Source organism: Eretmochelys imbricata, chromosome 22, assembly GCF_965152235.1.
Source record: "Eretmochelys imbricata isolate rEreImb1 chromosome 22, rEreImb1.hap1, whole genome shotgun sequence".
Classification (NCBI taxonomy): Eukaryota; Metazoa; Chordata; order Testudines; family Cheloniidae; genus Eretmochelys; species Eretmochelys imbricata.
In genome coordinates, this window is record NC_135593.1 from 1,058,674 (window position 1) to 1,083,581 (window position 24,908).

A 24,908-nucleotide genomic window follows, 5' to 3' on the forward strand; every position below is an offset into this window, starting at 1 on the left:
ACGTGACTCCAAACACTATCTTGTCACCTGTAATTTTCCACTAGCTGTGCTGAGGGCTTTGTTTGAAACAATGGGTTTCCCACCACATGGCAGAAGATATAAAAGGCCCTGGAAACCCCTCCATTTTGCCTCTTTCCTGCTGAAACCTCTGGAATATGGACTATCCAAATGGGAGCATTCTAACGAAGGGAATGAGGTCCTTCCAATGATTTGGAAGCAGCCAGAGACTTGACTTAAACCAGCAGTTTATTTAATTACTGCTACAAAGCCTGAACCAAGAACTTTGCAATTCCTGAATGTATTTGATTCCTTTAATCAATTTTAACTCTCACCTTTCTTTCTTTATTTTTATGAATAAACTTTGAGATTGTAGATACTAAAGGATTGGCAACAGCATGATTTGTGGGTAAGATGTAAGTTATATATTGACCTGGGTGTGTGGCTGGTCCTTTGGGATCGGAAGAACCTTTTATTTGAAGAGATTGGTTTTAAAGGCCCACCCATCTCTAAGTCTAGTGTTTTCGGTGGTAATACAAGAACTGGAATGCCAGAGGAAACTGCTTTCATAACTTCTTGTTAGCCAGTGTGGTGAAACAGAAGTTTGCTTTTGTTGCTGGTTTGAAATATCCTGTGGGGGATTAGCCACCTGTCTTGGGGTTTCAGAGTAGCAGCCATGTTAGTCTGTATTCGCAAAAAGAAAAGGAGTACTTGTGGCACCTTAGAGACTAACCAATTTATTTGAGCATAAGCTTTCGTGAGCTACAGCTCACTTCAGCTGTAGCTCATGAAAGCTTATGCTCAAATAAATTGGTTAGTCTCTAAGGTGCCACAAGTCCTCCTTTTCTTTTTCCGTCTTGGGGTGTATCCAGTGATAAGCTGCCAAAATCTTAACAACGGGTTCCCTCCTCACCCCATGAGGGGGTCGTTGCCCACCCCTGCCCCCCAGGACTCCTGCCCCATCCAACCCCCCCGTGTTTCTTGACGCGCCCCCGGGAACCTTGCCCCATCCATCTCCCTCCTCTGTTTGCCCCCAGAACCAGGCAGGAGGGTCTTGTGGGCCACTGTAGTGGGAGCCCACCCCACCCCTAAGAGCCAGAGGGACCTGCCAGGGGGCGAGGTGGGGAGTTCCGGCAGGGCTTACCTGGGGCAGCTCCCAGGAAGCATCCGCCAGGTCTCTCTGGCTCCTAGGGGTGGGGGAGCGTAGCTGGGGGGAAACAGGGGGAGCGGCCGCTCCCCCCACTGATCACATAAAAAGTGGAGCCTTAGGTGCCAACTCGGTGGGTGCACCAGGGCTGGAGCACCCATGGGGAAAATTTGGTGGGTGCAGAGCACCCACCGGCAGCTCCCCGCCCCACCCCCAGGTCACCTCCACTCCACCGCCGCCCCTGAATGCGCCGCCCCGCTCTGCTTCTCTGCCCCCCCCCAGCTCCCCATGAATCAGCTGTTTGGCAGGAAGCCGGGGAAGGCTGAGAAGCAGGCCACAGCTTCACACTGAGGCCCAGGGAGGCGGAGATGAGCTGGGGCGAGGAGCAGTTCCCCTGCGCGCCCCCCCATGTTACCTGCTGTGGTGTGGGTGGCCCTCCTTGCGCCCCCCCACCCCAGCTCACCTCCACCTCCCTGGGCCTGAACGCGAAGCTGCCGCCTGCTTCTCGGCCCCCCGGCTTCCTGCGTGAACAGCTGATTCGAGGGAAGCCGGGGTGGGGGGGTCGGAGAAGCAGAGCGGGGCAGCGCGTTCAGGGGAGGAGGCAGAGGCGGAGGTGAGCTGGGGCCAGGGGTGGGGCGGGGAGCTGCTGGTGACTTTACGAAAAATACCTGTGATTAAATCATCACCTTACTCATTGTCAGTGAAATAAATTGAAACACTTCCACCTGCAAGTGGATTTAGCCCAGGACCCTCAGAGTCAGCAGCAGTTACACCTCCCACTGAGCTCTCTGTCAGGTGTCCCAGTGCTGGAAGCCTCCTGTTTACATCCTAAGATAGCATTTTTGCATCGGGGGGGGGCTGATATTTTGGACTGGACACTGTAGCAGGTAAAAGTGGTGCTGTGCTCCAGAAAACAAGCCACCTCTGCACCAAAGAGGGAGAAAAAGCCCTGCCAAAGGCCAGGATTGAACCAGGGACCTTTAGATCTTCAGTTTAATGCTCTCCCAACTGAGCTACTTCAGCAGCTGCATGGCTCCCCTTTGGCCTGCTGCTTCTCTGTCACGGATGTTTTGTTAGCCATGGCACACAAAAAGGACGTCGTTGTGAGAGGCCCATGAAGGCAAGATGCACTTTTGCCTGCCTTGCTCAGCTTGACTTGCTGCCTCAACCCATTCCTGCCTTAGTTCCCAGGTTGACGTGGTGGCAGAAGTGGACTGGGGGCCAGTGACACAGGGAAGAAGTTGAGCTTGACCCTGAGCTAGACTAGACCCTGGTGGCGAGAGTCTGGCCACCACTTGCCACCCCACCCTGTTGTCCTGGCTTCCCCTGTCTCCTGTTGGGGCTTCCCCGCGTAAACCACCCTGCCCCAACCACCCCTAGGCTAGCTGGGCTCCCTTGGTCACCTGATGGCTGGTCACCCCAGTTGGTGCTGAGCACCCCTCTTCTTTCCCCTGGTGCTCCAGCCCCAGAGCACCCACAGAGTTGGGGCCTCTGCCCAGATTAGGATCAGCTGCCTTGGGGTGAATCTGGAGTCACCCCCTGAGTGTGGGGCCAGCCTGAGTCCAGCGGAGCTGCCAACCAGGAGCTACCTGAGCCAAGCGCCACCCGACTGGACCCCGAACCTCCAACTGCCTTGCCCTCCCACCCCAATCCCTCCCACCCCAAAACCCCTCCTGGAGCATGCACCCCACAACCCCCCTGCCCCCAGACCCCTCCCCATCCTCAGTGCCCCACCCCCGACATCCTCCCTCTTCCCCATCATACTCAGCACCCCGCCCCCAACTTCCTCCTCCTCTCCCCACCATCCTCAGCACCCCACCCCCGACCTCCTCCTCCCCCGAACTTTAAAGACTGGGTAGGGAGAGATGTAATTGAATAGAGCTTTGAAATGCAAGTCTGCATTGTTAGAGGTAGAAGTGTAGATGTCCGCTCAGGTCTTGTGATGTAAGCAAAGAAGTCTTGTCTAGGGCCAGAGCTTTAATTCAAAGATCAAAAAAGGAATATTAACATTTAGGAAGACTCTTGAGTGACATAGTATTATTGTCTATGTCTCTTTGAAGGTTGTGATCACCTGTATCTGAACTGTTTAATGTATAAATTATCTTGTGCTAATTGCCATGATCTTTGGAAGAAGGAAAGTTAAGCCAATTGTTTTCTCAGACAGGAAACGTATAAAAACCTTGGGACATGATCCTTCTTCATCTCAGACCTGCTTTGGGTTTCAAGAGCGGGAAACCCTGAGCCATAAGAATTGAGATCCCCAGTCATTGACTGGAGTCATCCTGAATATGGACATCGGACTGTAACCTGTGGACTATTTCTAAAAGGACTTTTAGCGACTACAAGCTCATCTCTGCTGTGTGTCTGAACCTCAAGGATTGAACTCAAGTCTGTCTGTATATTGATCTTTTAACCAATTCTCTCTCTTTTCTTTTTTAATAAATTTTAATTAGTTAATAAGAATTGACTGTAAGTGTGTATTTGGGGAAAGATCTGAGTTCTCATTTGACCTGGGTCTAGGGCTTGGTCCTTTGGGGTCAGGAGAACCTTTTCTTTTGTGTGATGAAAGAAGATTTTCAGAATTGATCATCATATGCTTGACATGTGTGTCTGGATGGAGGCCTGAGGCTGGGCACCTTAAGGGAACTGCATTATTTGGACGTCTGAGTAACCAGGGAGGTGCTATAGCAGCTGTTTTGGGCTGGCTGGGTAAATCTAACTATTGGAATATCCACCAGTGTTTGGGGTTTGTCTGCCCTGGTCTGTTTGCAATTCACCCTGATTGAGTGACCTCAGCTGGCTCTCACAGGCAGCACCGTCACAGCTGGGTGTGGGTGTTAATCTTTTCCTGTCTGGTGTGTGCTGGGCTCACAAAGGCTTTTTGCTCCCTCGTGGTGGGGCCTGGTGTCCTGGTTTGGGAGCCCTGTGGATGCGATGGGGTGTCTGGAATGGGGCGTGTGTGATTCCCACGGTGCCCCTTCCCCTCTGCCTGCGGAGCTGAGGAAGATGGGTCTGAGGAGCAGAGCAGGAGCTCTGGGATGGAGAAGAGCAATATGAAGATGGCGTCTAAGATGAGGCCAGGTGACTTCTGTGGAGGGAGACATGCTGGACAATGCCAAGGATTTGGAAGACACCCAAGTGTGAGCCCAGGGTGCAGGGAGAGCTGGGGGAGGGCGTCTGTGTTATACTAATAAAATAAGACCAACAGGATCTTGTAAAAGGGACGAGGCAAAATGCCACATTTATTGTAAATATAATAAAAATATAGAAAACACACACAGCTCTGTCATTACTTATTCCTTACTTATCTGCAGATACATTCATACATTGAGTCATACAAGTTCTGCATAGAGGTTATAGTGACCAGCCTAGACGTTGCCCATGACAGAGCACTGGCCAGGTGGCCTGGACACGAGAACGGAGCCAAGTCTGTGTCAGATACGCCTCCGATGCTCCTGGAGGGTGGTGGCAGAACCGGAGACTGAAAGTTCTCAGTTTGCAGAGTCCATTTTTATTGGAATTTAGTCCTATGCCAGCCGCGCCAGTTAAGGGCTTTCCGCGATTGTTGTTACAAAAAGTGCCAATCTCCATTACAAAGAATCAGTTTACAGAGTAGAGTCAATTGAGCAGAACCAATTGAGCAAGTCAAGTCAATTGAGCGGTTTGCGTTCATAAGCGTTGTCATAAATATAAAGGGTAGGGTAAATCCCTTTAAAATCCCTCCTGGCCAGAGGAAAAACCCTTTCACCTGTAAAGGGTTAAGAAGCTAGGATAACCTCGCTGGCACCTGACCAAAATGACCAATGAGGAGACAAGAGACTTTCAAAAGCTGGGAGGAGGGAGAAAAACAAAGGGTCTGGGGCTGTCTGTATGCTGCTTTTGCCGGGGACAGAACAGGAATGGAGTCTTAGAACTTTTAGTAAGTAATCTAGCTAGATATGCGTTAGATTATGATTTCTTTAAATGGCTGAGAAAAGAACTGTGCTGAATAGAATAACTATTCCTGTCAGTGTGTCTTTTTTGTAACTTAAGATTTTGCCTAGAGGGATTCTCTATGTTTTGAATTTAATTACCTTGTAAGGTATTTACCATCCTGATTTTACAGAGGTGATTCTTTTTACTTTTTCTTCTATTAAAATTCTTCTTTTAAGAAACTGAATGCTTTTTCATTGTTCTTAAGATCCAAGGGTTGGGTCTGTAGTCACCTATGCAAATTGGTGAGGATTTTTATCAAACCTTCCCCAGAAAAAAGGGGGTAAGATTTGGGAGGATTTTGGGGGAAAGACGTTTCCAAACGAACTCTTTCCCAATAACTGGTGTTAGGCGTTTGGTGGTGGCAGCGAAAGTCCAAGGGCAAAAGGTAAAACAGTTTATACCTTGGGCAAGTTTTAACATAAGCTGGTAAAAGTAAGCTTAGGATGTTTTCATGCAGGTCCCCACATCTGTACCCTAGCATTCAGAGTGGGGAAGGAACCTTGACAGGGTCAATCTCAATTACAAGCAAGCAAAAGTGTCAACTCAGAGAGAGTATCCAGTGTAGCAGCCGTGTTAGTCTGAATCCGCAAAAAGAACAGGAGGACTTGTGACACCCTAGAGACTAACCAATTTATTTGAGCATAAGCTTTCATGAGCTACAGCTCACTGAATCGGATGAAGTGAGCTGTAGCTCACGAAAGCCTATGCTCAAATAAATTTGTTAGTCTCTAAGGTGCCACAGGTCCTCCTTTCCTTTTTCAGAGAGAGTAGTGTCAATTGAGTGGTTTGTGTTGTAAGGTGTCCATGTCAATTACAAAGCATCGCTTAGAGTTAATTAATGGCTTACAAGGTACTTAGAGTCAATTGACAGTTTGCAAGCTTTAACACGGACACTCTCAGCAGCTATGGAGAGTTGCAAATCAATACTGTAGAATTACAATTATTTCAAATTACAAATATTAAAAATATGCCTGTATATAATATGCCTACAGCATGGCCCTGGCACTCCTTTCTTCAGGCTCCATGTGGGAAAGAGGAGAAGTGTGGCAGCAAGTACAAACTTCTGGGTGTCAGGTGAAGCGGCGAGAATCCCAACCACCAGGTCAAACCACAGGACTGCAGGCATCAGTAGCCAGTTCTAGAGCCCCAACCCATAGCAGCCATCCCACCCAAAGTCCCAGCTCCAGAGGGCAGGAGTCACCCAGTAGGAGGTGAACAACTCACTCTTGCACAGCCAGAGACAGGGAAGGCAAGGACTTTGAGGTCCAGGGATTTACCACAAGGTCCCCCAGCGATTTGAACTCAGATTGCAGGATTCAGAGTTCTGAGTGCTGACTATTACACCATGGGACCAGCTTCTGCTGCCTTCTCTGGCCATCAGTGAGCCTCATGGGGATGGCTTGTGTAAGGGGACTGTTGGCCCTTTACTAAAACTTTGTGGGGTTTTTTGGTTGGTTAGTTCCCAGTCCCAATAGAAAGGGGAAGGGTTAATGGGAAATCAGGACCCTGAGAGTGACAGGGCCCTGGGGCAATGGTCACCAAGTGGTAGGGAACAAGTGAGAATTGGTTGATGGAGAAAAATTCCTGGTGAAAATTGGCAAAGCTGTGGATATTTTGAAAAGTTACAGTGAATTTACACATGAAGATACAAACAGAGAGACAAACACACAGAGAGAAAGAGAAAATCACACAGTGCACAGGCCCACACAGACATAAACAAAAACCGCACACACACACACACACACACACACAAAGCCATACACACATAAGGGAAAGCCACTCAAACATACAAAGAACAAATCCACACCAAAAAACACAGAAAAAGCACACAACAAGAAAACACAAAATCCACACACGAAAAGAATACTAAGCAAAAACCAATATGCATGCAAAAATCATACACACACGCACACAAAACTGGGCAAGGCAGTCACAAAAATCACCCAGGACCCACATGCACATCAACACGACAGACACAAAACTTACCAACATACAGAAGTCAGGCAGGGTTTGAGGCTCACAGCCAGGAGGGTGTGCACACAGGTGATTTGGGGAGCAAAGATTGAAGGGGAGTCAGGGGGTGAAGAATCACAGGATGGGCAGCGCTCTGGGCTCTGCTTGACCCCCCCTGACACAGGCGGCTGGTGGAGAGTGGAGCCTTGTAGATGTGTGAATCTGCCCTGCACTCGGTAAAGGAAGGGACCTCGGTGTCTGCTGGGCTGGAATTGTATTTTCCGCAGGGCAAAATGATTGGCAGAAGCCATCTGCTTACAGAAAACCAGTACTCTAGCTGGGGTTTGAACTCACGACTGCAGCATCATTCTATAAGTCCTGTGCACTAACCCATTGCACCACTGGAGCCCACATTTAGGGGCTTATCTCTTTAGTTCATAGATGGATGGATTGGCGGGGGTTGCATTACTAAAACAAATCCATAGGAAAGGCTGCAGGACAGCAGCAGCAGAGGTGGGGAGCCTCCTTCTGTGTGATCGAGCTGGTTCCCACCTTCCGCTGCTGAGGGGAAGGTTGGTGCTTTGAGCCCACCCGGTGCTGGAACTTCTCTTGGGTGAGGTTAACGAGACTCTGAAGAAGCGAAGGGAAGACTTTTCTATTCCGGCTGATCTTCATCTGTCTCCTGTGGCCCTTCAGGCTCTCTGCTCCCCTGTTGGGGCGATCCAGAGGCAAGTCCTGACCTGGGTGAGTCACGGAGAGGCTGTGTCCCATGCCGTGTGTGTGTGGGAGAGGGGTAGGGTAGGGTTCGGGTGGGCTCCAGGGGAAAAGGTTGGGAATGACAGTGTGTGGGGGAGGGGGAAGGGTGTGTTTCTTACGATATAAATGATGGCAAACACAGGAGTAGATACAGTGAAGCCCCGGGTCTGAATGTTATGACCCTGTGCGGTGCTGCCATTCACCTTCCCCTCCTGTGGTCTCACCGACCATTGAATCCAGCATTTTTTCACCTGTCATCGTCCCAGAGGTGTCGCACATGCCCCAAATACAGAGTGTCCCTCTTGGAGACGCGAGGACTGGAGCAGATTTCAGCTGCTGGACTGCTCTGCTGGGTTTTCTACATTCAGAAGGGGAACTGCTGAGTGTTTACATTCATTTCAAGCATCCCCATTCAGCGGACTCCTGAACACACTGGAGAGGGTCCAGAAATCAATTTTCATTTGAAAAAGTTTTTAAAGGGAAGTGCTTGGATTTGAACTAGGAACCCATTGCCCTGCAGGCAACTATTCAACCAGTGAGCAACAGTCTCAAAAAAGACTGCCCTGTATAGCCCAGAGCAGGAACGGCTTTGAACCTGGGGGTTAGTGAACTTTATCTCTACACAAACCCCACGGCTTACAAAATCCCCACACCCGCCCTGTGTCACCAGAGCACAACAACAACTTTCCTTGGAGCACACACAGCTCCCCAGCTCTGTGCCCTTCCATCTCCCCAGCATTGCTCCAATCCCTTAAAGCAGGGTCTCAAACTCACTTTACCTTAGGGCCAGTGAAAATCCTCAAATTCTCCCAGTGGGCCAATAATGTCATTTATGCTGCCCAGAACCCGCTCCCCAAAACTCCACCCCCCAAAAAACTCCACCCCCCCACCTGCCTAAGGCTCTGGGAGGGAGTTTGTGTGGGAGAAGAGGTCTGGGGTAGGGGATTGGGGTGCGTGCTCTGGGAGGGAGTTTGGGTGCAGAAGGGGTGAGAGGTTGGGCTCTCGGAGGGAGTTTGGGTGGGAGAGGGGGGTCTGGGGTGCAGGCTCTGGGATGCAGTCCAGGTCCTGGGTGCAGGCTCTGGGCTGGGGCAAGGGGTGGGGGTTCAGGAGGAGGAGCTGGGGGTGCAGGCTCTGGGAGGGTGTTTGGGGTCGGGAGGAGGTGTGTGGGAAGGGGGTGCAGGCTCTGGGAGGGAATCTGGAGGCTTGGGGATGTGATGCAGGCTCTGGGAGAGAGTTGGGGATGTGAGGGGGGTATGTGGGGTGGGGATGCAGACTCTGGGAGGGGGTTGGAGGTGCCGTGATTACCTGGGGCTCCAAGGCCGGGGGGAGCCTCCACACCCTGTTGAACATACGCACCACACCCACAGTGCCCGATTGGCCACAGGGGCGCTCAGGGAGGGGCAGCTCTTGCAGGCAAAGCCCCCCCCCAGCCCTGGGGCCACAGGGAGGGGCCAGCAGCCACTGGAGCAAGCAGGAAGACGCCGCTCAGCTCCGCTGTGCTGCCCGGGCCCCTGGAGTCGGGGGGCAGGGGGAGTGTCTGGGGGCAGCAGGTGGGGCCAAGGGAGCGACCTGGTGCCAAAACTGCTAAAGCCCTGAGGGCCACATTAGGGAGGTTTGCGGGCCGCAAAAGGCCCGGAGGCTGGGAGTTTGAGACCCTTGATATAATGGCTTCAGCCTTGTAGTTTCCCAAGTCCAAAAGTAAACATATCTTCAAATCCAAGGGAGTGGAGATCAGTCAATGTTCGGAGGCATCCCACGTGAAAACACCACGTTGTGGTTCATGCTGGCCCCATCGTGTGGCCATCACCTTTCCCTCCTCTCCCTTAAAAGTTTTGGTATTTTGCATAGAAACTTTCTTCCCTCAGGAGAGACCTGGGAACCAGGGCTGCCAGCCAGACAAACACCTTTAAGAGGAGGTGTCCCTCTCCCGGTCAAAAAATGATCTCCGGCCTTCAGTTCAGTGACAGCCTGAATTGTTCCTTATCCCGCCAGAGCCGGAGGATTGAAAGTAGCAACATCAAACCCCTGTGTAGCTCACAGGAATGAACACAAACACTCCCTGGTATCTGAAGAGATGTTTCGTTTTACCCTTGGTCAAACGCAAGGCTAAAGGGAAAGGCGGTGGCCCCAGATATAAAGAGTGAAACACGACACATCATAGCTATGCCCGTAGTGACTGCAAAATCTTTTTACATACTTCTTATTACCTCAGTGTATTGTTTTCTTTGGAGTCTAAACCTTGACTGTACCTTGACCAAGAAATTTGGATCTTGATAAAAGGAACCGACTACCCCTGGTTAAGGCCATGGACTTGACACTCACTGGGGTGTCCTACACAGGTACCAGTACTAACAGCAATGGCTCCCTTTTAGCCATAGTTTTTAATCAGGGCAATGAATTGAAACAAACCCCAGTTAAATCATTTGTCAGCCTGAGCCCTTCACCCACAGTCCGTAAGGCATTGGGCCACCACGTGGATGTTTCATTTCCCACCTCAATTTCACACAAAGACACAATTTCCTTTGCACAGATCCATGAACAGCAAAACCTCCCTGTGTCTCTTGTCTGAGCCACGGCACTCAATTCCAGTGAACCCTTCTCTCCTGCAATGGCAATGGTCAGAGAGAGGGAAGTGGCCACCTGCGTCCCTGTAGGGGAGACATTGGCTCGGATCTTTCTTTATGCTGCTCTTGTTAGTCCATGAAACATCAAGGATGGAATGCAAGGCTGAGTTCACGCACCAACCCCCTGAAAAGTTTCCATGCCCCAGAGAAAACCCGACCCCTGCTATTGGAATGATGTGCTGGAGATTTGAATAGGAAAGGGACTGTCTGCTTGTCAACGTGGGGAATGAACAATGATCTACAGCAATGTCGTTAACACAAACACACTCTCATCGTGCTCCAGCCGGAAGGGGAATGGGCAGGAATTCTCGCTGTTCAGCCATGGACACGCTTACACTAATGCACAGAACTTGAGTGTGCTGGGGAAGCTGGTCTGAGCAAACAGTTTGAAGTGACAATTCTGGGAGAACTGAATCATAGTGTAGTGGACCAGCTGCACGTCCAGCAGTTGTGGCCGAGTGGTTAAGGCGATGGACTAGAAATCCATTGGGGTCGCCCCGCGCAGGTTCAAATCCTGCCAACTACGGAAGCACTGGGCTGTTATTATTACTGTAGTCTTAGTGCCTGAGCATCCACAGTGTGAACTGGAGCCAGAGCTGGTCTCTTTGGCTGTCTACACTTAAAATGTTGCTGTGACACTTCTCTAGCGCCTTGGGTAGACAGTCACTACACCGACTGGAGGGGTTTTCCCATCCCTGTGACAGCTACAGGGACAGAACAATTTTTCCTTCTATTTAGCTCTATCTAACCAGGGCTCAGGTCCGCTTAACTCTATTGGTTTGGGGGTGTGGATTTTTCACACCCTGAGAGATGGAGCTCTGCCAGTTAAGTGCCCAGCATACACCAGCACTTAGATCCCCCTTAGGATTTCCATGCAGGCACTGAACTGTGAGAGGAAAACATCAGCTCACAAACACGGAGACTGAATTCCCCAAATTTAAGCTCTCTGCACTTTTGAGAAAGTCACAAAATTTAATTTATTCCTGCTAGGACAGAGAAAAACATAAGTGACACTAAGTTTTTGGCTTGATTAAATAAAGTTAAGGGTTTAATTACTATGGTAAAAATAGGTACCGATTCCTCTAAATAACACCAAAGCGTGAGATAAGAAAAGAGACAAATCTTTCTAGTGAAGACTAATTTAACAAATGATCTCCGCATTATTAATTTCCACTGTGCCCCCACGGCAGGTCTGGGCCCCTCCAGTGTAACTGCTCTGCATTCGCCTTCCCGTTAGAATTGGTTTTGGACACTCCCAACTTTGGAAAATTGTGCAATTCAGAATTTGAATAGTGACCCCGGCTCCTTCCTGCACCTGCTCTACATCGCTAAACAGCCCCTTCTCCACCTGCAGAGTCACCCGCAGGGTTCAGCAGGGACCCCTGGCAAGGACAGTGGGTGCAGCTAACAGCCCGGTGTGCCTGGCAGTGAGGCAGGGGCAGCCCGAGGCTGGAAGCTCTGAGTCAGCTGTGGAGAAACACCCCCCCACACACGAGTACAGCGACTGAATTCCCCAACTTTAGCATCATGACACCCTGTAGAAAGCCCCACGTGTCCGCTGTTTTTTCACAGAGTGATGCAAAAATCAGGTGACACCAATTTTGAAGTTTGAGTAAATAAAGTTTCGGAGATAGTTATTAAGCTCGCAAAAATATGCCAAAGATCCCTCTGCATAACACCGGAAGGTGAGATAGGAACAGAGACAAACCTTGTCTGCAAAGGCTAATTTCCCAAATGATCCTTGTTAGAACAGAGATATTCAGGCCCACCTGTAAAGCCTATACTTTATGAGTACAGGCTTTTTTTTATCACAGCGTATTTTTACTGTGTGTTTTTATCCTTAGCTAGTTACGGGGTACAAAACAAAGAATCAAAATCACAGTCTGCCTGTGTGCGGGCCTTCTCTCCCCAGGAGAGTCTCAGGCTGGGTTCTTAGGCTAAGGCCTTTGTCTAAGCTGCAGGGGCAGCCATAAACTGGGAAGCGAATGGTCACATCCTCACATCCCCAACCCGTCCCATTGAAATACGGTGGTATTGGGCGGTTAGGAAGACGATCCTGTCCTGATAGTGCCCATCACCACCAGATACAGAAACAGATCTTAAGAGAGCCTCCTGTCTGGCAAGAAATCCCTTCTCAGTGGTTGTGGTTGTGAAACCCTCATTTCAATATATGTTATCTTTACGGCCTCCACTTTTCTGTTGTCAATCTGTCTGGTTCTCTAATTGTTTCTGACTGTTGTATAATTAATTTTGCTATGTGTAAGTTCATTAGTGTAGTGGGATATAATTGGTTAGAGAATTATGTTACAATATATTAGGATTGGTTAATTACATTTCAGTAAAATGATTGGTTAAGGTATAGCTGAGAATATTACCATATAATCTGGAGTCAAACAGGAAGTGGAAGTGGAAACTGGAATCATGTTTGCGAAGTGGGGGAATGGGAAGAGGGAAGAGAGACACAGGCAAGGCTCTGCAGCGTCGGAGCCGGGAAGGGGGACGCGGGGTAAACGCTTTGCAGTGTCGGAGCTGGGAAGGGAACACTGGGGAACAGAGTCTATCGGTGTATAGAAATAAGCCCCAGTGGTGTGAAGGGCTTCAGAATATGCTTCCTTGGAAACTGACCCCAGGAAACATCACACTGTCTGCACTTCGGACTTCTGGTCTTTTGCTGCTTGCTGCTTGCGTGACAAGAACTGGGGAAGAGGGCAGGGGAAGAGAAAGCCCTCTAACAAAATGGCTACCTTGCTTCTCTCCCTCCCAGGCGCCAAGGATCCACAGGACTCGAGGCTCTGCTTGAGGGATCCTGGCACAGCGGCTGGTGGGGGAGAATCATAGAAGGTTAGGGTTGGAAGGGACCTCAGGAGGTCATCTAGTCCAACCCCCTGCTTGAAGCAGGACCAATCCCCAATTTTTGCCCCAGATCCCTAAATGGCCCCTCAAGGATTGAACTCACAACCCTGGGTTTAGCCGGCCAATGCTCAAACCACTGAGCTATCCCCCTGAGAAAGGATTGTAGATTCTGACCTGCACTCTGGAGGGGAGGGAATAATTGAAGGGGGCATTTTTGAGTCCTCCCCCATCCTCAGTGTCCCCCGGGCTGGCATTCTACACTCCACAGGGCCAAACAAACAAGTGGGTGAAGCCATTTGGTTAATGAAAACCAGTGCTCCAGGTGAGGCTTGAACTCACAACCTCAGCATAGCTCCTCTCAGCACTGCCCTATAAGTACTGCGCGCTAACCAATTGCGCCACTGGGGCACCTGGCTATGGCTGCTCTCCCAGGCCCCTAGGGTGAGAAAGGCGAGGCGTGACCCCCCAAAACTTCTCAGTGGAGCTGAGAGCAGGAGGAGACAAGTGCTGGTCCTTGGTGGGGTGGGTTCTTCTGAAGGGTTCCCGGCACCATTTGACCCTCTTGTTCTTCTCTGTGCGATACCAGAGCTGATTAAGACTCAATGGAGAGTCTTGCTGCAGATCAACAGATCTGAAATCCCCGAGAACCAAGTCTAAGCATTAGTCCTGCTTTGGGACAGAGTCTCTCAGGCAGGAAACTGCCGAGTCTGCACGAGCCATGAGGCTCCCTCGCTAACAGCTGAGATCAGTGAGAGCTGTGTGAAGCGCCGGGACCCAGGGGTGCGTGAACGGGGGGGCACAACGCCCCAGGACTTTTAGAAATGGGAGGGCTCTGCCTTACCACTTTGTAATGACCGTAAGGGTGAGGGAGGGTGGGGAGGGGGCGGAGAGCAGTGATCGGGAGGTGGGGTCTTGGGGGGAAGAGTCAGCGCAGGAGTGGGACCTCGGGGAGAAGGGGTGATGCAGATGCGTGGCTTCAAGAGGAAGGGATGGGGCTACTCTTCGGGTTCTGGTGGCCGCTACTTTTAGGGAGCCTGCACCGCTCTTAGTGGGACCGCAAGACATCCCAGAGGAGAGAGGGTGGCCAGCAGAGCAGTGACAGGGTGGAACGGCAAGTGACCAGCAATGTGGGCAGACAGGGGAGGGAGAAAGGGGCTTTCCCCCCAGGAGATGAGAGGTGATCTCTGGGTTTTCATTGACCCAGGACAGCAGCTGGGAGTGAGGTGCAGTGAAGGGAGGGGCACTTCCAAAGAGCTTTTGGTCTCTGGATTTCAGAGCCCGAGGCAAAAGGACACTGCCCAGCATACTGTGGGCGGGTGTTTTGCTCACAGTGTCATGTTATGAATCCTGATTCTGGTGTTTTCCAAAGTTAAGACAAGGTGATTTTCCTCCTTTTTATTAAAGTTTCTTTTCTCCACTCAGTGCTGGTGAGTGGGGAAAGTATTGCCTCTTAGAGGCAGCCAGTGGCCCTGGTTAGTTTCCCCAGATTACTGGGTGGGGGCTTAAGCGGATTGTGTGCTGTAGTGTTGAAGAGGAGCCCCAAGCACCCAAACAGGGAATTGTAACTTCAGCCTTCAGATTAAGAGCCAGATGAGGAAAGAACGTCTTCACGAGCAGGCTGGCTAACCTAGTGAGGAGGGCTTTAAACTAGGTTCACCAGGGGAAGGAGACCAAAGCCCTGAGGTAAGTGGGGAAGTGGGATACCGGGAGGAAGCATAAGCAGGAGCGCACGAGAGGGGAGGGCTCCTGCCTCATACTGAGAAAGAGGGATGATCAGCGAGTTATCTCAAGTGCCTATACACAAATGCAAGAAGCCTGGGAAAGAAGCAGGGAGAACTGGAAGACCTGGCACCATCAAGGAATTAGGATGTGATTGGAATAACAGAGACTTGGTGGGATAACTCACATGACTGGAGTACTGTCATGGATGGATATAAACTGTTGAGGAAGGACAGGCAGGGCAGAAAAGGTGGGGGAGTTGCACTGTATGTAAGGGAGCAGTATGACTGCTCAGAGCTCAAGTATGAAACTGCAGAAAAATCTGAGAGTCTCTGGATTAAGTTTAGATGTGTGAGCAACCAAGGGTGATGTGGTGGCGGGAGTCTGCTATAGACCATCAGACCAGGGGGATGAGGCGGATGAGGCTTTCTTCGGGCAACTCACGGAAGTTACTAGATCGCAGGCCCTGGTTCTCATGGGAGACTTCAATCACCCTGATATCTGCTGGGAGAGCAATACAGCAGTGCACAGACAATCCAGGAAGTTTTTGGAAAGTGTAGGGGACAATTTCCTGGTGCAAGTGTTGGAGGAACCAACTAGGGGCAGAGCTCTTCTTGACCTGCTGCTCACAAACCAGGAAGAATTAGTAGGGAAAGCAAAGGTGGATGGGAACCTGGGAGGCAGTGACCAAGAGATGGTCAAGTTCAGGATCCTGACACAGGGAAGAAAGGAGAGAAGCAGAATACGGACCCTGGACTTCAGAAAAGCAGACTTTGACTCCCTCAGGGAACTGATGGGCAGGATCCCCTGGGAGAATAACATGAGGGGGAAAGGAGTCCAGGAGAGTTGGCTGTATTTTAAAGAATCCTTATGGAGGTTACAGGGACAAATCATCCCGATGTGCAGAAAGAATAGTAAATATGGCAAGCGACCAGCTTGGCTTAACAGTGAAATCCTTGCTGATCTTAAACTCAGAAAAGAATCTTATAAGAAGTGAAAGATTGGACAAATGACCTGGGAAGAGTATAAAGATATTGCTCGGGCATGCAGGAGTGAAATCAGGAAGGCCATATCACACCTGGAGTTGCAGCTAGCAAGAGATGTTAAGAGTAACAAGAAGGGTTTCTTCAGGTATGTTAGCAACAAGAAGAAAGTCAAGGAAATTGTGGGCTCCTTACTGAATGAGGGAGGCAACCTAGTGACAGAGGATGTGGAAAAAGCGAATGTACTCAATGCTTTTTTTGCCTCTGTCTTCACGAACAAGGTCAGCTCCCAGACTACTGCACTGGGCAGCACAGCATGGAGAGGAGGTCACCGGACCCCTGTGAAGACAGACGTGGTTCGGGACTATTTAGAAAAGCTGGACGAGCACAAGTCCATGGGGCCGGATGCGCTGCATCCGAGAGTGCTAAAGGATTTTGCGGATATGATTGCAGAGCCATTGGCCATTATTTTTGAAAACTCATGGTGATCGGGGGAAGTCCCAGACAACTAGAAAAAGGTGAATGTAGTGCCCATCTTTAAAAAAGGGAAGAAGGAGGATCCTGGGAACTACAGGCCAGTCAGCCTCACCTCAGTCCCTGGAAAAATCATGGAGCAGGTCCTCAAGGAATCAATTCTGAAGCACTTAGAGGAGAGGAAAGTGATCAGGAACAGTCAGCATGGATTCACCAAGGGCAAGTCATGCCTGACTCATCTAATTGCCTTCTATGACGAGATAACTGGCTCTGAGGATGAGGAGAAAGCAGTGGACGTGTTGTTCCTTGAGCAAAGCTTTTGACACGGTCTCCCACAGTATTCTTGCCAGCAAGTGAAAGAAGTATGGGATGGATGAATGGACGATAAGGTGGATAGAAAGTTGGCTAGATTGACGGGCTCAACGAGTAGTGATCAATGGCTCCATGTCTAGTTGGCAGCCGGTATCAAGTGGAGTGCCCCAAGAGTCGGTCCTGGGGCCAGTTTTGTTCAATATCTTCATAAATGATCTGGAGGATGGTGTGGATTGCACCTTTAGCAAGTTTGCAGATGACACTAAACTGGGAGGAGAGGTAGATACCCTCTAGGGTAGGGATAGTATACAGAGGGCCCTAGACAAATTGGAGGATTGGGCCAAAAGAAATCTGATGAGGTTCAATAAGGATAAGTGCAGGGTCCTGCACTTAGGATGGAAGAATCCCACGCACCGCTACAGACTAGGGACCGAGTGGCTAGGCAGCAGTTCTGCAGAAAAGGACCGAGGGGTTACAGTGGACGAGAAGCTGGATATGAGTCAACAGTGTGCCCTTGTTGCCAAGAAGGCCAATGGCATTTTGGGATGTATAAGTAGGGGCATTGCCAGCAGATTGAGGGACGTGATCATTCCCCTCTATTCGACATTGGTGAGGCCTCATCTGGAGCACTGTGTCCAGTTTTGGGCCCCACACTACAAGAAGGATGTGGAAAAATTGGAAGGAGTCCAGCGGAGGACAACAAAAATTATTAGGGGACTGGAACACATGAGTTATGAGGAGAGGCTGAGGGAACTGGGATTGTTTAGTCTGCAGAAGAGAAGAATGAGGGGGGATTTGATAGCTGCTTTCAGCTACCTGAAGGGGGGTTCCAAAGAGGATGGATCTATACTGTTCCCAGTGGTAGCAGATGACAGAACAAGGAGTAATGGTCTCAAGTTGCTGTGGGGGAGGTTTAGGTTGGATATTAGGAAAAACTTTTTCACTAGGAGGGTGGTGAAACACTGGAATGCGTTACCTAGGGAGGTGGTGGAATCTCCTTCTCTCGAAGTTTTTAAGGTCAGGCTTGACAAAGCCCTGGCTGGGATGATTTAGTTGGGGATTGGTTCTGCTTCGAGCAGCGGGTTGGACTAGATGACCTCCTGAGGTCCCTTCCAACCCTGATATTCTATGATTCTATGATTCTAAGACTGCTATGCTTAAAGTGTTGATGATCTAGGCTGAGATTTTCAAAGGCAATTTGGCTAAATGGATCCAAAGTCCCTCTGGATGTGGACAGTGAACTCCCAGAGGCTCCTGCAGATTTCCTTACACCAGCACTCGTTCACTTTTCTTCTATTTACATCGCCCATTCCCATGTGATCCTGGGAGCCCCTGACAACCAGAATGGTACATCAGTGCATGGTTCGATTTCTAAACCAGTTGTGATTCCAACTCTCTAATACCGGGGCTACTCCAAAGTGGGCCAGTGAGATTCCCCTGCTATCCCTTGGCTCGGATGTGGCAGGTCAGCCATGCTGGACTGTTTGGGGTTCCCTGCGTACATGAAAGGAGGAAAGCAGGCATTCTGTGCCACGCGTGATCAATCCCAGCTTTTATACCTGTCTCCTGTAGAAGCCAAATTCCATGGTAATGAGAGATATGCCAGGTGGTGGCAAAGATTTTTCTCATGCTTTACAACACCTGGCAACATGAAATATTTTGAATAATCTCCATCAGCTCTTGTTTCACATGTAGCCAGTGACAGGGGTTGGCCTAAGGCCCCGGGGGAAAGGGGGAGTTTATTTCCCTGTGTTGGGGTGGAATGAAACGACTAGACGCAGTCCCTCTCACCAGGGCTGAAGAGAGCAGTTCTGAGCAGGGGGCAGTGCAGCAAATGATACCGAGGCCAACTGATTCCACGGCAGAATTTGGCAAACCACCCCTGAGTGCCGAAGCAGCTACAGAGCCAACAGGCTCAAAAAGATGGAGGTTCGGGTCACCAAAAGCTCCCCTCTCTGCTGGGAGCTTTGGGTCCTGCCATCAGCTGGGGCACCAAGTCCCAGGGCCTCTGGCTCTTCACCAGAACTGAACTTGGAGGGTCACCTGTGGGGGTGAAAGAGACATTCAGTCCTTCGCCTGACACTGCTAAAATGTGGCCATCCGTGTGGGCACCTGTCTTCTTTTAAACGTGCATAAAACAGATTGAAAGCATGGCTGGTGCCTTGTACACCCGCTCGCAACTCAGGCTGAGTAGACGCTGCTCAGGCAGGTTGTAAGGAGCATCTGTGGATGGCACCTGCCAGGAAGCATATGCGTTAGTTGCACGGTCACACACTTTCCCACGGGATCCCGGCCTCATCCAGTGCACAGAATGGCTAGTGCTGCGGGGACAAATCAAGCTGTGGACTGAAGGAGGCTGTCGGCTGTAGGACCCCAGCCTCATGTGCTGCGGAAGTTGGAAAGTGCGCAGTGAAGGAGGCAGAGAATTTCAGAAGGAGAAAGGCTGGTCCCATGGTTTAGACAGATGAATGCTGCCCTGGTAAAGTGGATTTTCTCCCTGCGTCTGCCCCAGAGTTCTTGTGTTACGTTTGGCAAGTCATGTAAACCAAAATTTTCACAAGTGGCCACTGTGTTCATTTTCTGGATACCCAATTTCCTCCATTAGAAGGAGTTATGCAGCTGGAGGGAAAGCAGGACAAAGTGTAGCAGCTATACGGGCATCTATATGGGTAGAAATATTGGGGGGAAAGAATTAAATGTTTAATCATGTAACATTATTGTATTAATATTTAGTTACCTCAGAACTAAAGTGTCCGGCAAAGTATTCACAATTTCCAAGCTGAAGTGGGGAACATTTCATAGCCCTCAAATGGCATCCCCCTAGTTATAAAAATGAAAGAAAGACATTGAAGCTGTATCTTAAAACACATGGAGCATGAAAGAAATGGTGCCTCTGGACCCCAGAGATCAGCAACTGAAAATTAGATGTGAGCAAACCAAAACTCACTCATCTATCTATCTATCTATCTATCTATCTATCTATCTAATCTGATTGTTTTATGGCCATGTGCATTTATTTGTCTGTTTTAGGGCTGGTCTACACTTAACATTTAGATTGACCTAGCTATGTCTTGGGGGGGCGGGGCGGGGGGAATTCACCCACCTGAGCGCCGTAGCTAAGCCGACCTAGCCCCTGGTGTAGACATGGTGAGGGGTGACAGCAGAATTCTTCTATCAACCTAGCTACCGCCACTTGGAGAAGTGGATTCCCACCATCGCGGTAACCCCCATCTCTCAATGCAGGAAGTGTCTACACTCCAGCGCTACAGATGCTGCGATATGTCGCTGTGTTGTTGTCGCACCCATAGCATAGCCAGGCCCGTAGGATGTTGGTCTCTTTGAATAAATGATACCCCAAGAGGAGCCCCTGTCGCTTTGGAGTCACTGTTACTTTCCCGAGAGCAGGTTCTGTCCGTGATGTGACCCCCCAGCTAGGCACTGCCAATAGAAAGGCTTTTGAGTAGAACAGATGATCCCAGCTTTTTTGAAGTCTTCAAAGCCCACTGGGACAATCCTCTTCACTTCTCCAGTCATGATGCTGGGAGCCCCGGGGGTCTGCTTGTCCATCCACTTGCTGCACATAGGCAAAGAGGTCAGAAACTAAAAAAACCCGGCTGAGGAACGTTTCTGCCTGGTGTAGAGCCAGACTTCCAGGCTTGGGAGTTCTGCTTTGATTCCTTCATTTCAAACTCCAAATGCAGATTTGGTCACGCCAGGGGGAACTTGCAAAATACCATGTATGGAAAGAATCTCTTGTGAGTCCTACAAGGACAACAGCATGGTTCTTAGCCCCTTTTGCTGAGAGTCCCCGAAGTTACGCCGTGTGCTGTTGCAGCCCATTCTAGGGACCCCAGGGGACTGTTCAGTCTTACATACAACCATGTGCAACCATGAGCTGCCTGAACTCTCCAGCAGCCTGGGAGGCCTGTGCTACCTGCCCAGACCTGGCAGAATTGGCAGTAGAGAGGAATTGTTGTGCGCAGGCATGGAGAAGATGGTTTGCTTCCAACAGGAGCATTGCAGCGCAGGAACTGACAGCAGCATGCTGTGCCTGCAAGGGGGGTGGGGGGAGTGCTTTGAAGTTGGCTCATTATATATCCAGTTGCACACGCTAAATAAATTCTATCCAGTGCAGCTCAAGGAGCAGACCCTACCTAGGAGGCTGGCCAAAGCGTGCCGGGCAATACGCGGCTGGAGAACTTTTCTCTCCTAGAGACTCTGCCTCTCTTGTTACCTTCCTGCTCCAGGCCAACAGCACTTTTTATTTTCCACCAAGGCAACTCTATGCCATGGGTGAGAAGAGGCCCAGAGCTGCCCCCTGCCCACTTTGCATTGGTCTAAAGAGAGGGGATTCCCACCTGGGGCCCAAGCAGCCAGTCCCCTTTGTGCGGAGCCTGGAACGAGGTCACTTGGGAGCCACTGGTCTTGCTGGGCCACCTCTTCCCCTGCCGTGTGGAGCGGGTACGACAGTGATGTGTTTCCAGGGCAAACGGTGACTTTTGGTTGTCACACTGAACATTTTCATTGCAAACCCAAAAGGTTTTGGGTGGAAAGTTTTCAATTTGGGGCTTTCCATTTTTTTCTGTAAAAACCGAACGTTTGTGTGGAAAGCATTTAACGGAAAACGAACTTTTCCATCAAAAATAGCTTCTACAGAAAAATGTTGATGGGTCCGACTGACGTGGGCTAAATCCACTTCCACTGCCCCAATCAAGGGTGCGGCATGCGCACTGCCGGGCCTGTCCCTCCAGCAGAGTTCATATGGGGAGGGGGAGGAATTGGGGGCCCCACCCCATCTCTGCCATAGCTGTATCTCCGGCTGAGGCCTCTGGGGATCCCAGCTTGTCGGGCTTCCAGCTGAACCCAAATAGGCAGCTGCCAGGCTGCTAGGCAGGCTCCCACTCTCGGCTCACCTCCGACTGCTCTAAGGACTGGAGCGCCGGAAGCAGGGGCTGCCCTGTGGGCTGCGGGCGGGTTTGGACCTGTGAGGGAGACACAGTGTGTGTGTCGGCTTCACTTGCATCACCAGCACCAGCCATTGTCCCCATTTCCAGCCTGGAGCCAAAGCCGGTTTTGCCAGGAAACCCCTGTTCAGAGCTGCAATGCTCCTTTGGGGAGGCTGGCCAGGCCGTCTCTCCCAGGAGTCCGTCGGTTAGTTCTCTCGGGCCCATGTGTGCGCCGTGCCCCCCGTGCATATAGGGTAACCCTACATGGGTTGGGACGCCCTTTGTCCCACTATCGGGACCGTCCGGACCGCAGTCATGGCGCCGTTGCTCACTGCTTCCTGGGGCAGCTCTCGGTGCCCGCCCGCCGGCAGGAGTGCCGTGTGCTGCAGTGGCGGGGCATGCAGGGGCCGGGAGTGGGCAGAGAGCCCTCCGCCCCCCCACCCGACCCCACCTGACCTGACCCGTGACCCTTGGTGCCAGAGGGAACAGCCTGCCAGATGGTTCCCGGGACGGAAGCCGCCCCATGGTGTGCTCTGGCTCCTGTCGGGGCTGTGCACCTATGTCTGTCTCTGTCCCTCCCGATCCGGTCGCCCAATGTGTCCTGATATTTCACTCTTGTGAGCTGGTCACCCTAACTGTGCTTGCTGCATGTCTGCCGGGAGAGCTCAGGAGCGAAAGCTGGGGCTGCCGAGAGCTGGGTGCCTCCTTCCTGTGGAGAGGCTGGATGGACGTGGCTGGGGGAGGCCAGAGGGATCCTCGCTGTGCTGCTACCTGGACAGTCAGATGGACCTTTTCCCTCTCTCTTCGGGGGGCAGAATGGATCCCTCTTCTCCAGCCAGCTGGGCTGCCGCCTTCCCCCTACCAAGCGTTCATCAGGGAAACCAACGACTTCTGCGTGACGACCAGTGCTTGGGGCATAGATACCAGCTGTGGCAGCCGGATCCCACCCCAGGCCAGGATGTGTGTGTTAAAAAGCCCCATCGTTGCAGTGGGCAGCATGCCAAGGGTATGAGTTGGTTCAGTCTGGTTACCTAATGGATCCGGCCACGGCACCCCCCATCCCAGGGCAGTCCCATCAGGGAGCCTGAGAACCAGGATTCCTGGCATGACCTTCCCCTCCTGCAGTGACAGGGGTTGAGCCAGGGGGGAATCGGGGCATGGCCAGGGACAGAGGGGGGTCGAGCACCCACTGGCGCCAGCAGAAGTCAGCGCCTATGCCATCTTCAGGTGGGTTGGATCATCAGCCTTTCAGCTACCAGCCAAAGTTGATAACCACAGACTCAGGTAACTGCCCACTTCCCAGGTTTGTTTCAGCAGCACCTACAGGGGTGCAACTGGCAAGGGCAGGGGGGAAGCACTGCTGGGGTTGTGAGTCCAGGCCTCACCCACAGCATCAGTGTTCATGAGCCATGTCACTTCCCCCACTGACTTTCTCTCATTCACCTAGAAAGTGCCATACGAAGGTGATGGCAGTAAATTCTCAACTCTGAACTGCGGAGGTTGGCCCCTAGACTGGGATCAGGATGGGTCTGAAAAGAAAAAGCTCCAAGAGTATAAAAACAGCCAGTCTCCAGGGGCAGGTATGGTACAACTCCTTCACAGGGAGCCATTGGTGGGAGGGGATTTCCCTTCCTTTGTCAGATGTCCTGAGAGGTATTTCAAGATGAAGACAACACCCTGGTTAGCAGTTGACTGGCACGTCCTGGGTTAAAGAAAGAAAGGGCCCTAGGGTTCATAGTCTGAAGTGTTTGTGTCACCAGCCCTGTCACCCTCTGACCCCGCTTCAGTTGGGAGCAGGTTTGTACGTTGTTGTGTGGAACACAGACCCATGGAGAGCAGTGGCAGCTGTTTCCATGGCAGAGAGCCTGGCCCTTAGGAGACGGGAAATGCAGCCTGGAGCCGAGGGGGAGGCAGCAGCTGCTGTTCCCACTCCTCGGGGACAGGCCTGTCAGCCAGCAGCTAAGGGCATCGGGTTCCTCCAGTGGCAGTGTGGAGCAGCCATTCGTTTGCCTTTTCACACTCCTCTGCGGTATGATAATCGGGGAGGGGAGGAAGAAGCCCCACTTCCCTCCCTAAATGACGTCCAGTAGTGGAAGCCAGGACAACAGGGTGGGGTGGCAAGTGGTGGCCAGACTCTCACCACCAGGGTCTAGTCTTGCTCAGGGTCAAGCTCAACTTCCTCCATGGGCGACTGGCCCCCAGTCTGCTTCGGCCACCAGGTCAACCTAAGAACTAAGGGAGGAATGGGGTGAGGAAGCAAGTCAAGCTGAGCAAGGCAGGCAAAAGCAAGTCTTGCCTTCATGGGCCTTTCACAACAGCGTCCTTTTTATGTGCCAAGGCTGACAAAAACATCCCGGACAGAGCAGCAGCAGGTGAAAGGAGTGCTATGCAGCTGCCGAAGTAGCTCAGTTGGGAGAGCGTTAGACTGAAGATCTAAAGGTCCCTGGTTCAATCCCGGGCTTTGGCAGGTCCTTTCATCCCTCTTTGTGGAGGGGTGGCTTGTTTTCTGGAGCACAGCAGCACCTTTCCCTGCTACAGTGTCCAGTCCAAAATATCAGCCCCCCGGTGCAAAAACGCTATCTTAGGGTGTAAACAGGAGGCTTCCAGCACTGGGACACCTGACAGGGAGCTCAGTGGGGGGTGTAACAGCTGCTGACACTGAGGGTCCTGGGCTAAATCCACTTGCAGGTGGAAGTGTTTCAATTTATTTCATTGACAATGAGTAAGGCAATGATTTAATCACAGGTATTTTTCATAAAAGTCATGAGCAGATCACAGGCAAGAAACAAAAAATCATTGCCCGTGACCTGTCCATGATTTAAACCATAGATACCTCTCATTGAATCTTGCAGGGAGGGGATCCCTGGGAGTCTGCAGCACCAGCTGTGGGGGGAGGGAGTCTGGGTCGCCCATAGCACCAGCTACCAGGGGAGAAGCCCTGGGGTAGGCTGCCACCGCAGGGGGGGAGCCCCAGGGACTGAGCAGCTGCTCCCACTGCCCCCAGGACAGCTGCCGGGAGCCACTGAGCTGCGGCTATTCTCACTGCCCCCAGGACCACTGCTCAAATGATCCCCAGGGCCAGCTGCATTGGCCGCTGCTCTGGTGATCCCTGGGGCTAGCTGCTTGGGCGGCCCTGGAGTCAGCCACACTGGCCGCTGCAGAAGTCATG

At 51.2% G+C, this 24,908-nt stretch overlaps 4 non-coding genes across 4 annotated transcripts; 2 read left to right on the plus strand and 2 right to left on the minus strand.

Moving 5' to 3' along the window:
• Positions 1–2,094: 2,094 nt before the first annotated feature.
• On the minus strand, positions 2,095–2,167 carry TRNAF-GAA (transfer RNA phenylalanine (anticodon GAA)). The gene has a single exon. It is a non-coding gene; the product is annotated as a tRNA-Phe (tRNA).
• Positions 2,168–10,896: 8,729 nt separating this feature from the next.
• TRNAS-AGA (transfer RNA serine (anticodon AGA)) lies at positions 10,897–10,978 on the plus strand. The gene has a single exon. It is a non-coding gene; the product is annotated as a tRNA-Ser (tRNA).
• Positions 10,979–13,619: 2,641 nt separating this feature from the next.
• On the minus strand, positions 13,620–13,713 carry TRNAI-UAU (transfer RNA isoleucine (anticodon UAU)). The gene is made up of 2 exons: positions 13,676–13,713; positions 13,620–13,655 (listed from the first exon to the last, which is right to left on the minus strand). It is a non-coding gene; the product is annotated as a tRNA-Ile (tRNA).
• Positions 13,714–24,133: 10,420 nt separating this feature from the next.
• On the plus strand, positions 24,134–24,206 carry TRNAF-GAA (transfer RNA phenylalanine (anticodon GAA)). Its single transcript has one exon. It is a non-coding gene; the product is annotated as a tRNA-Phe (tRNA).
• Positions 24,207–24,908: the final 702 nt, after the last annotated feature.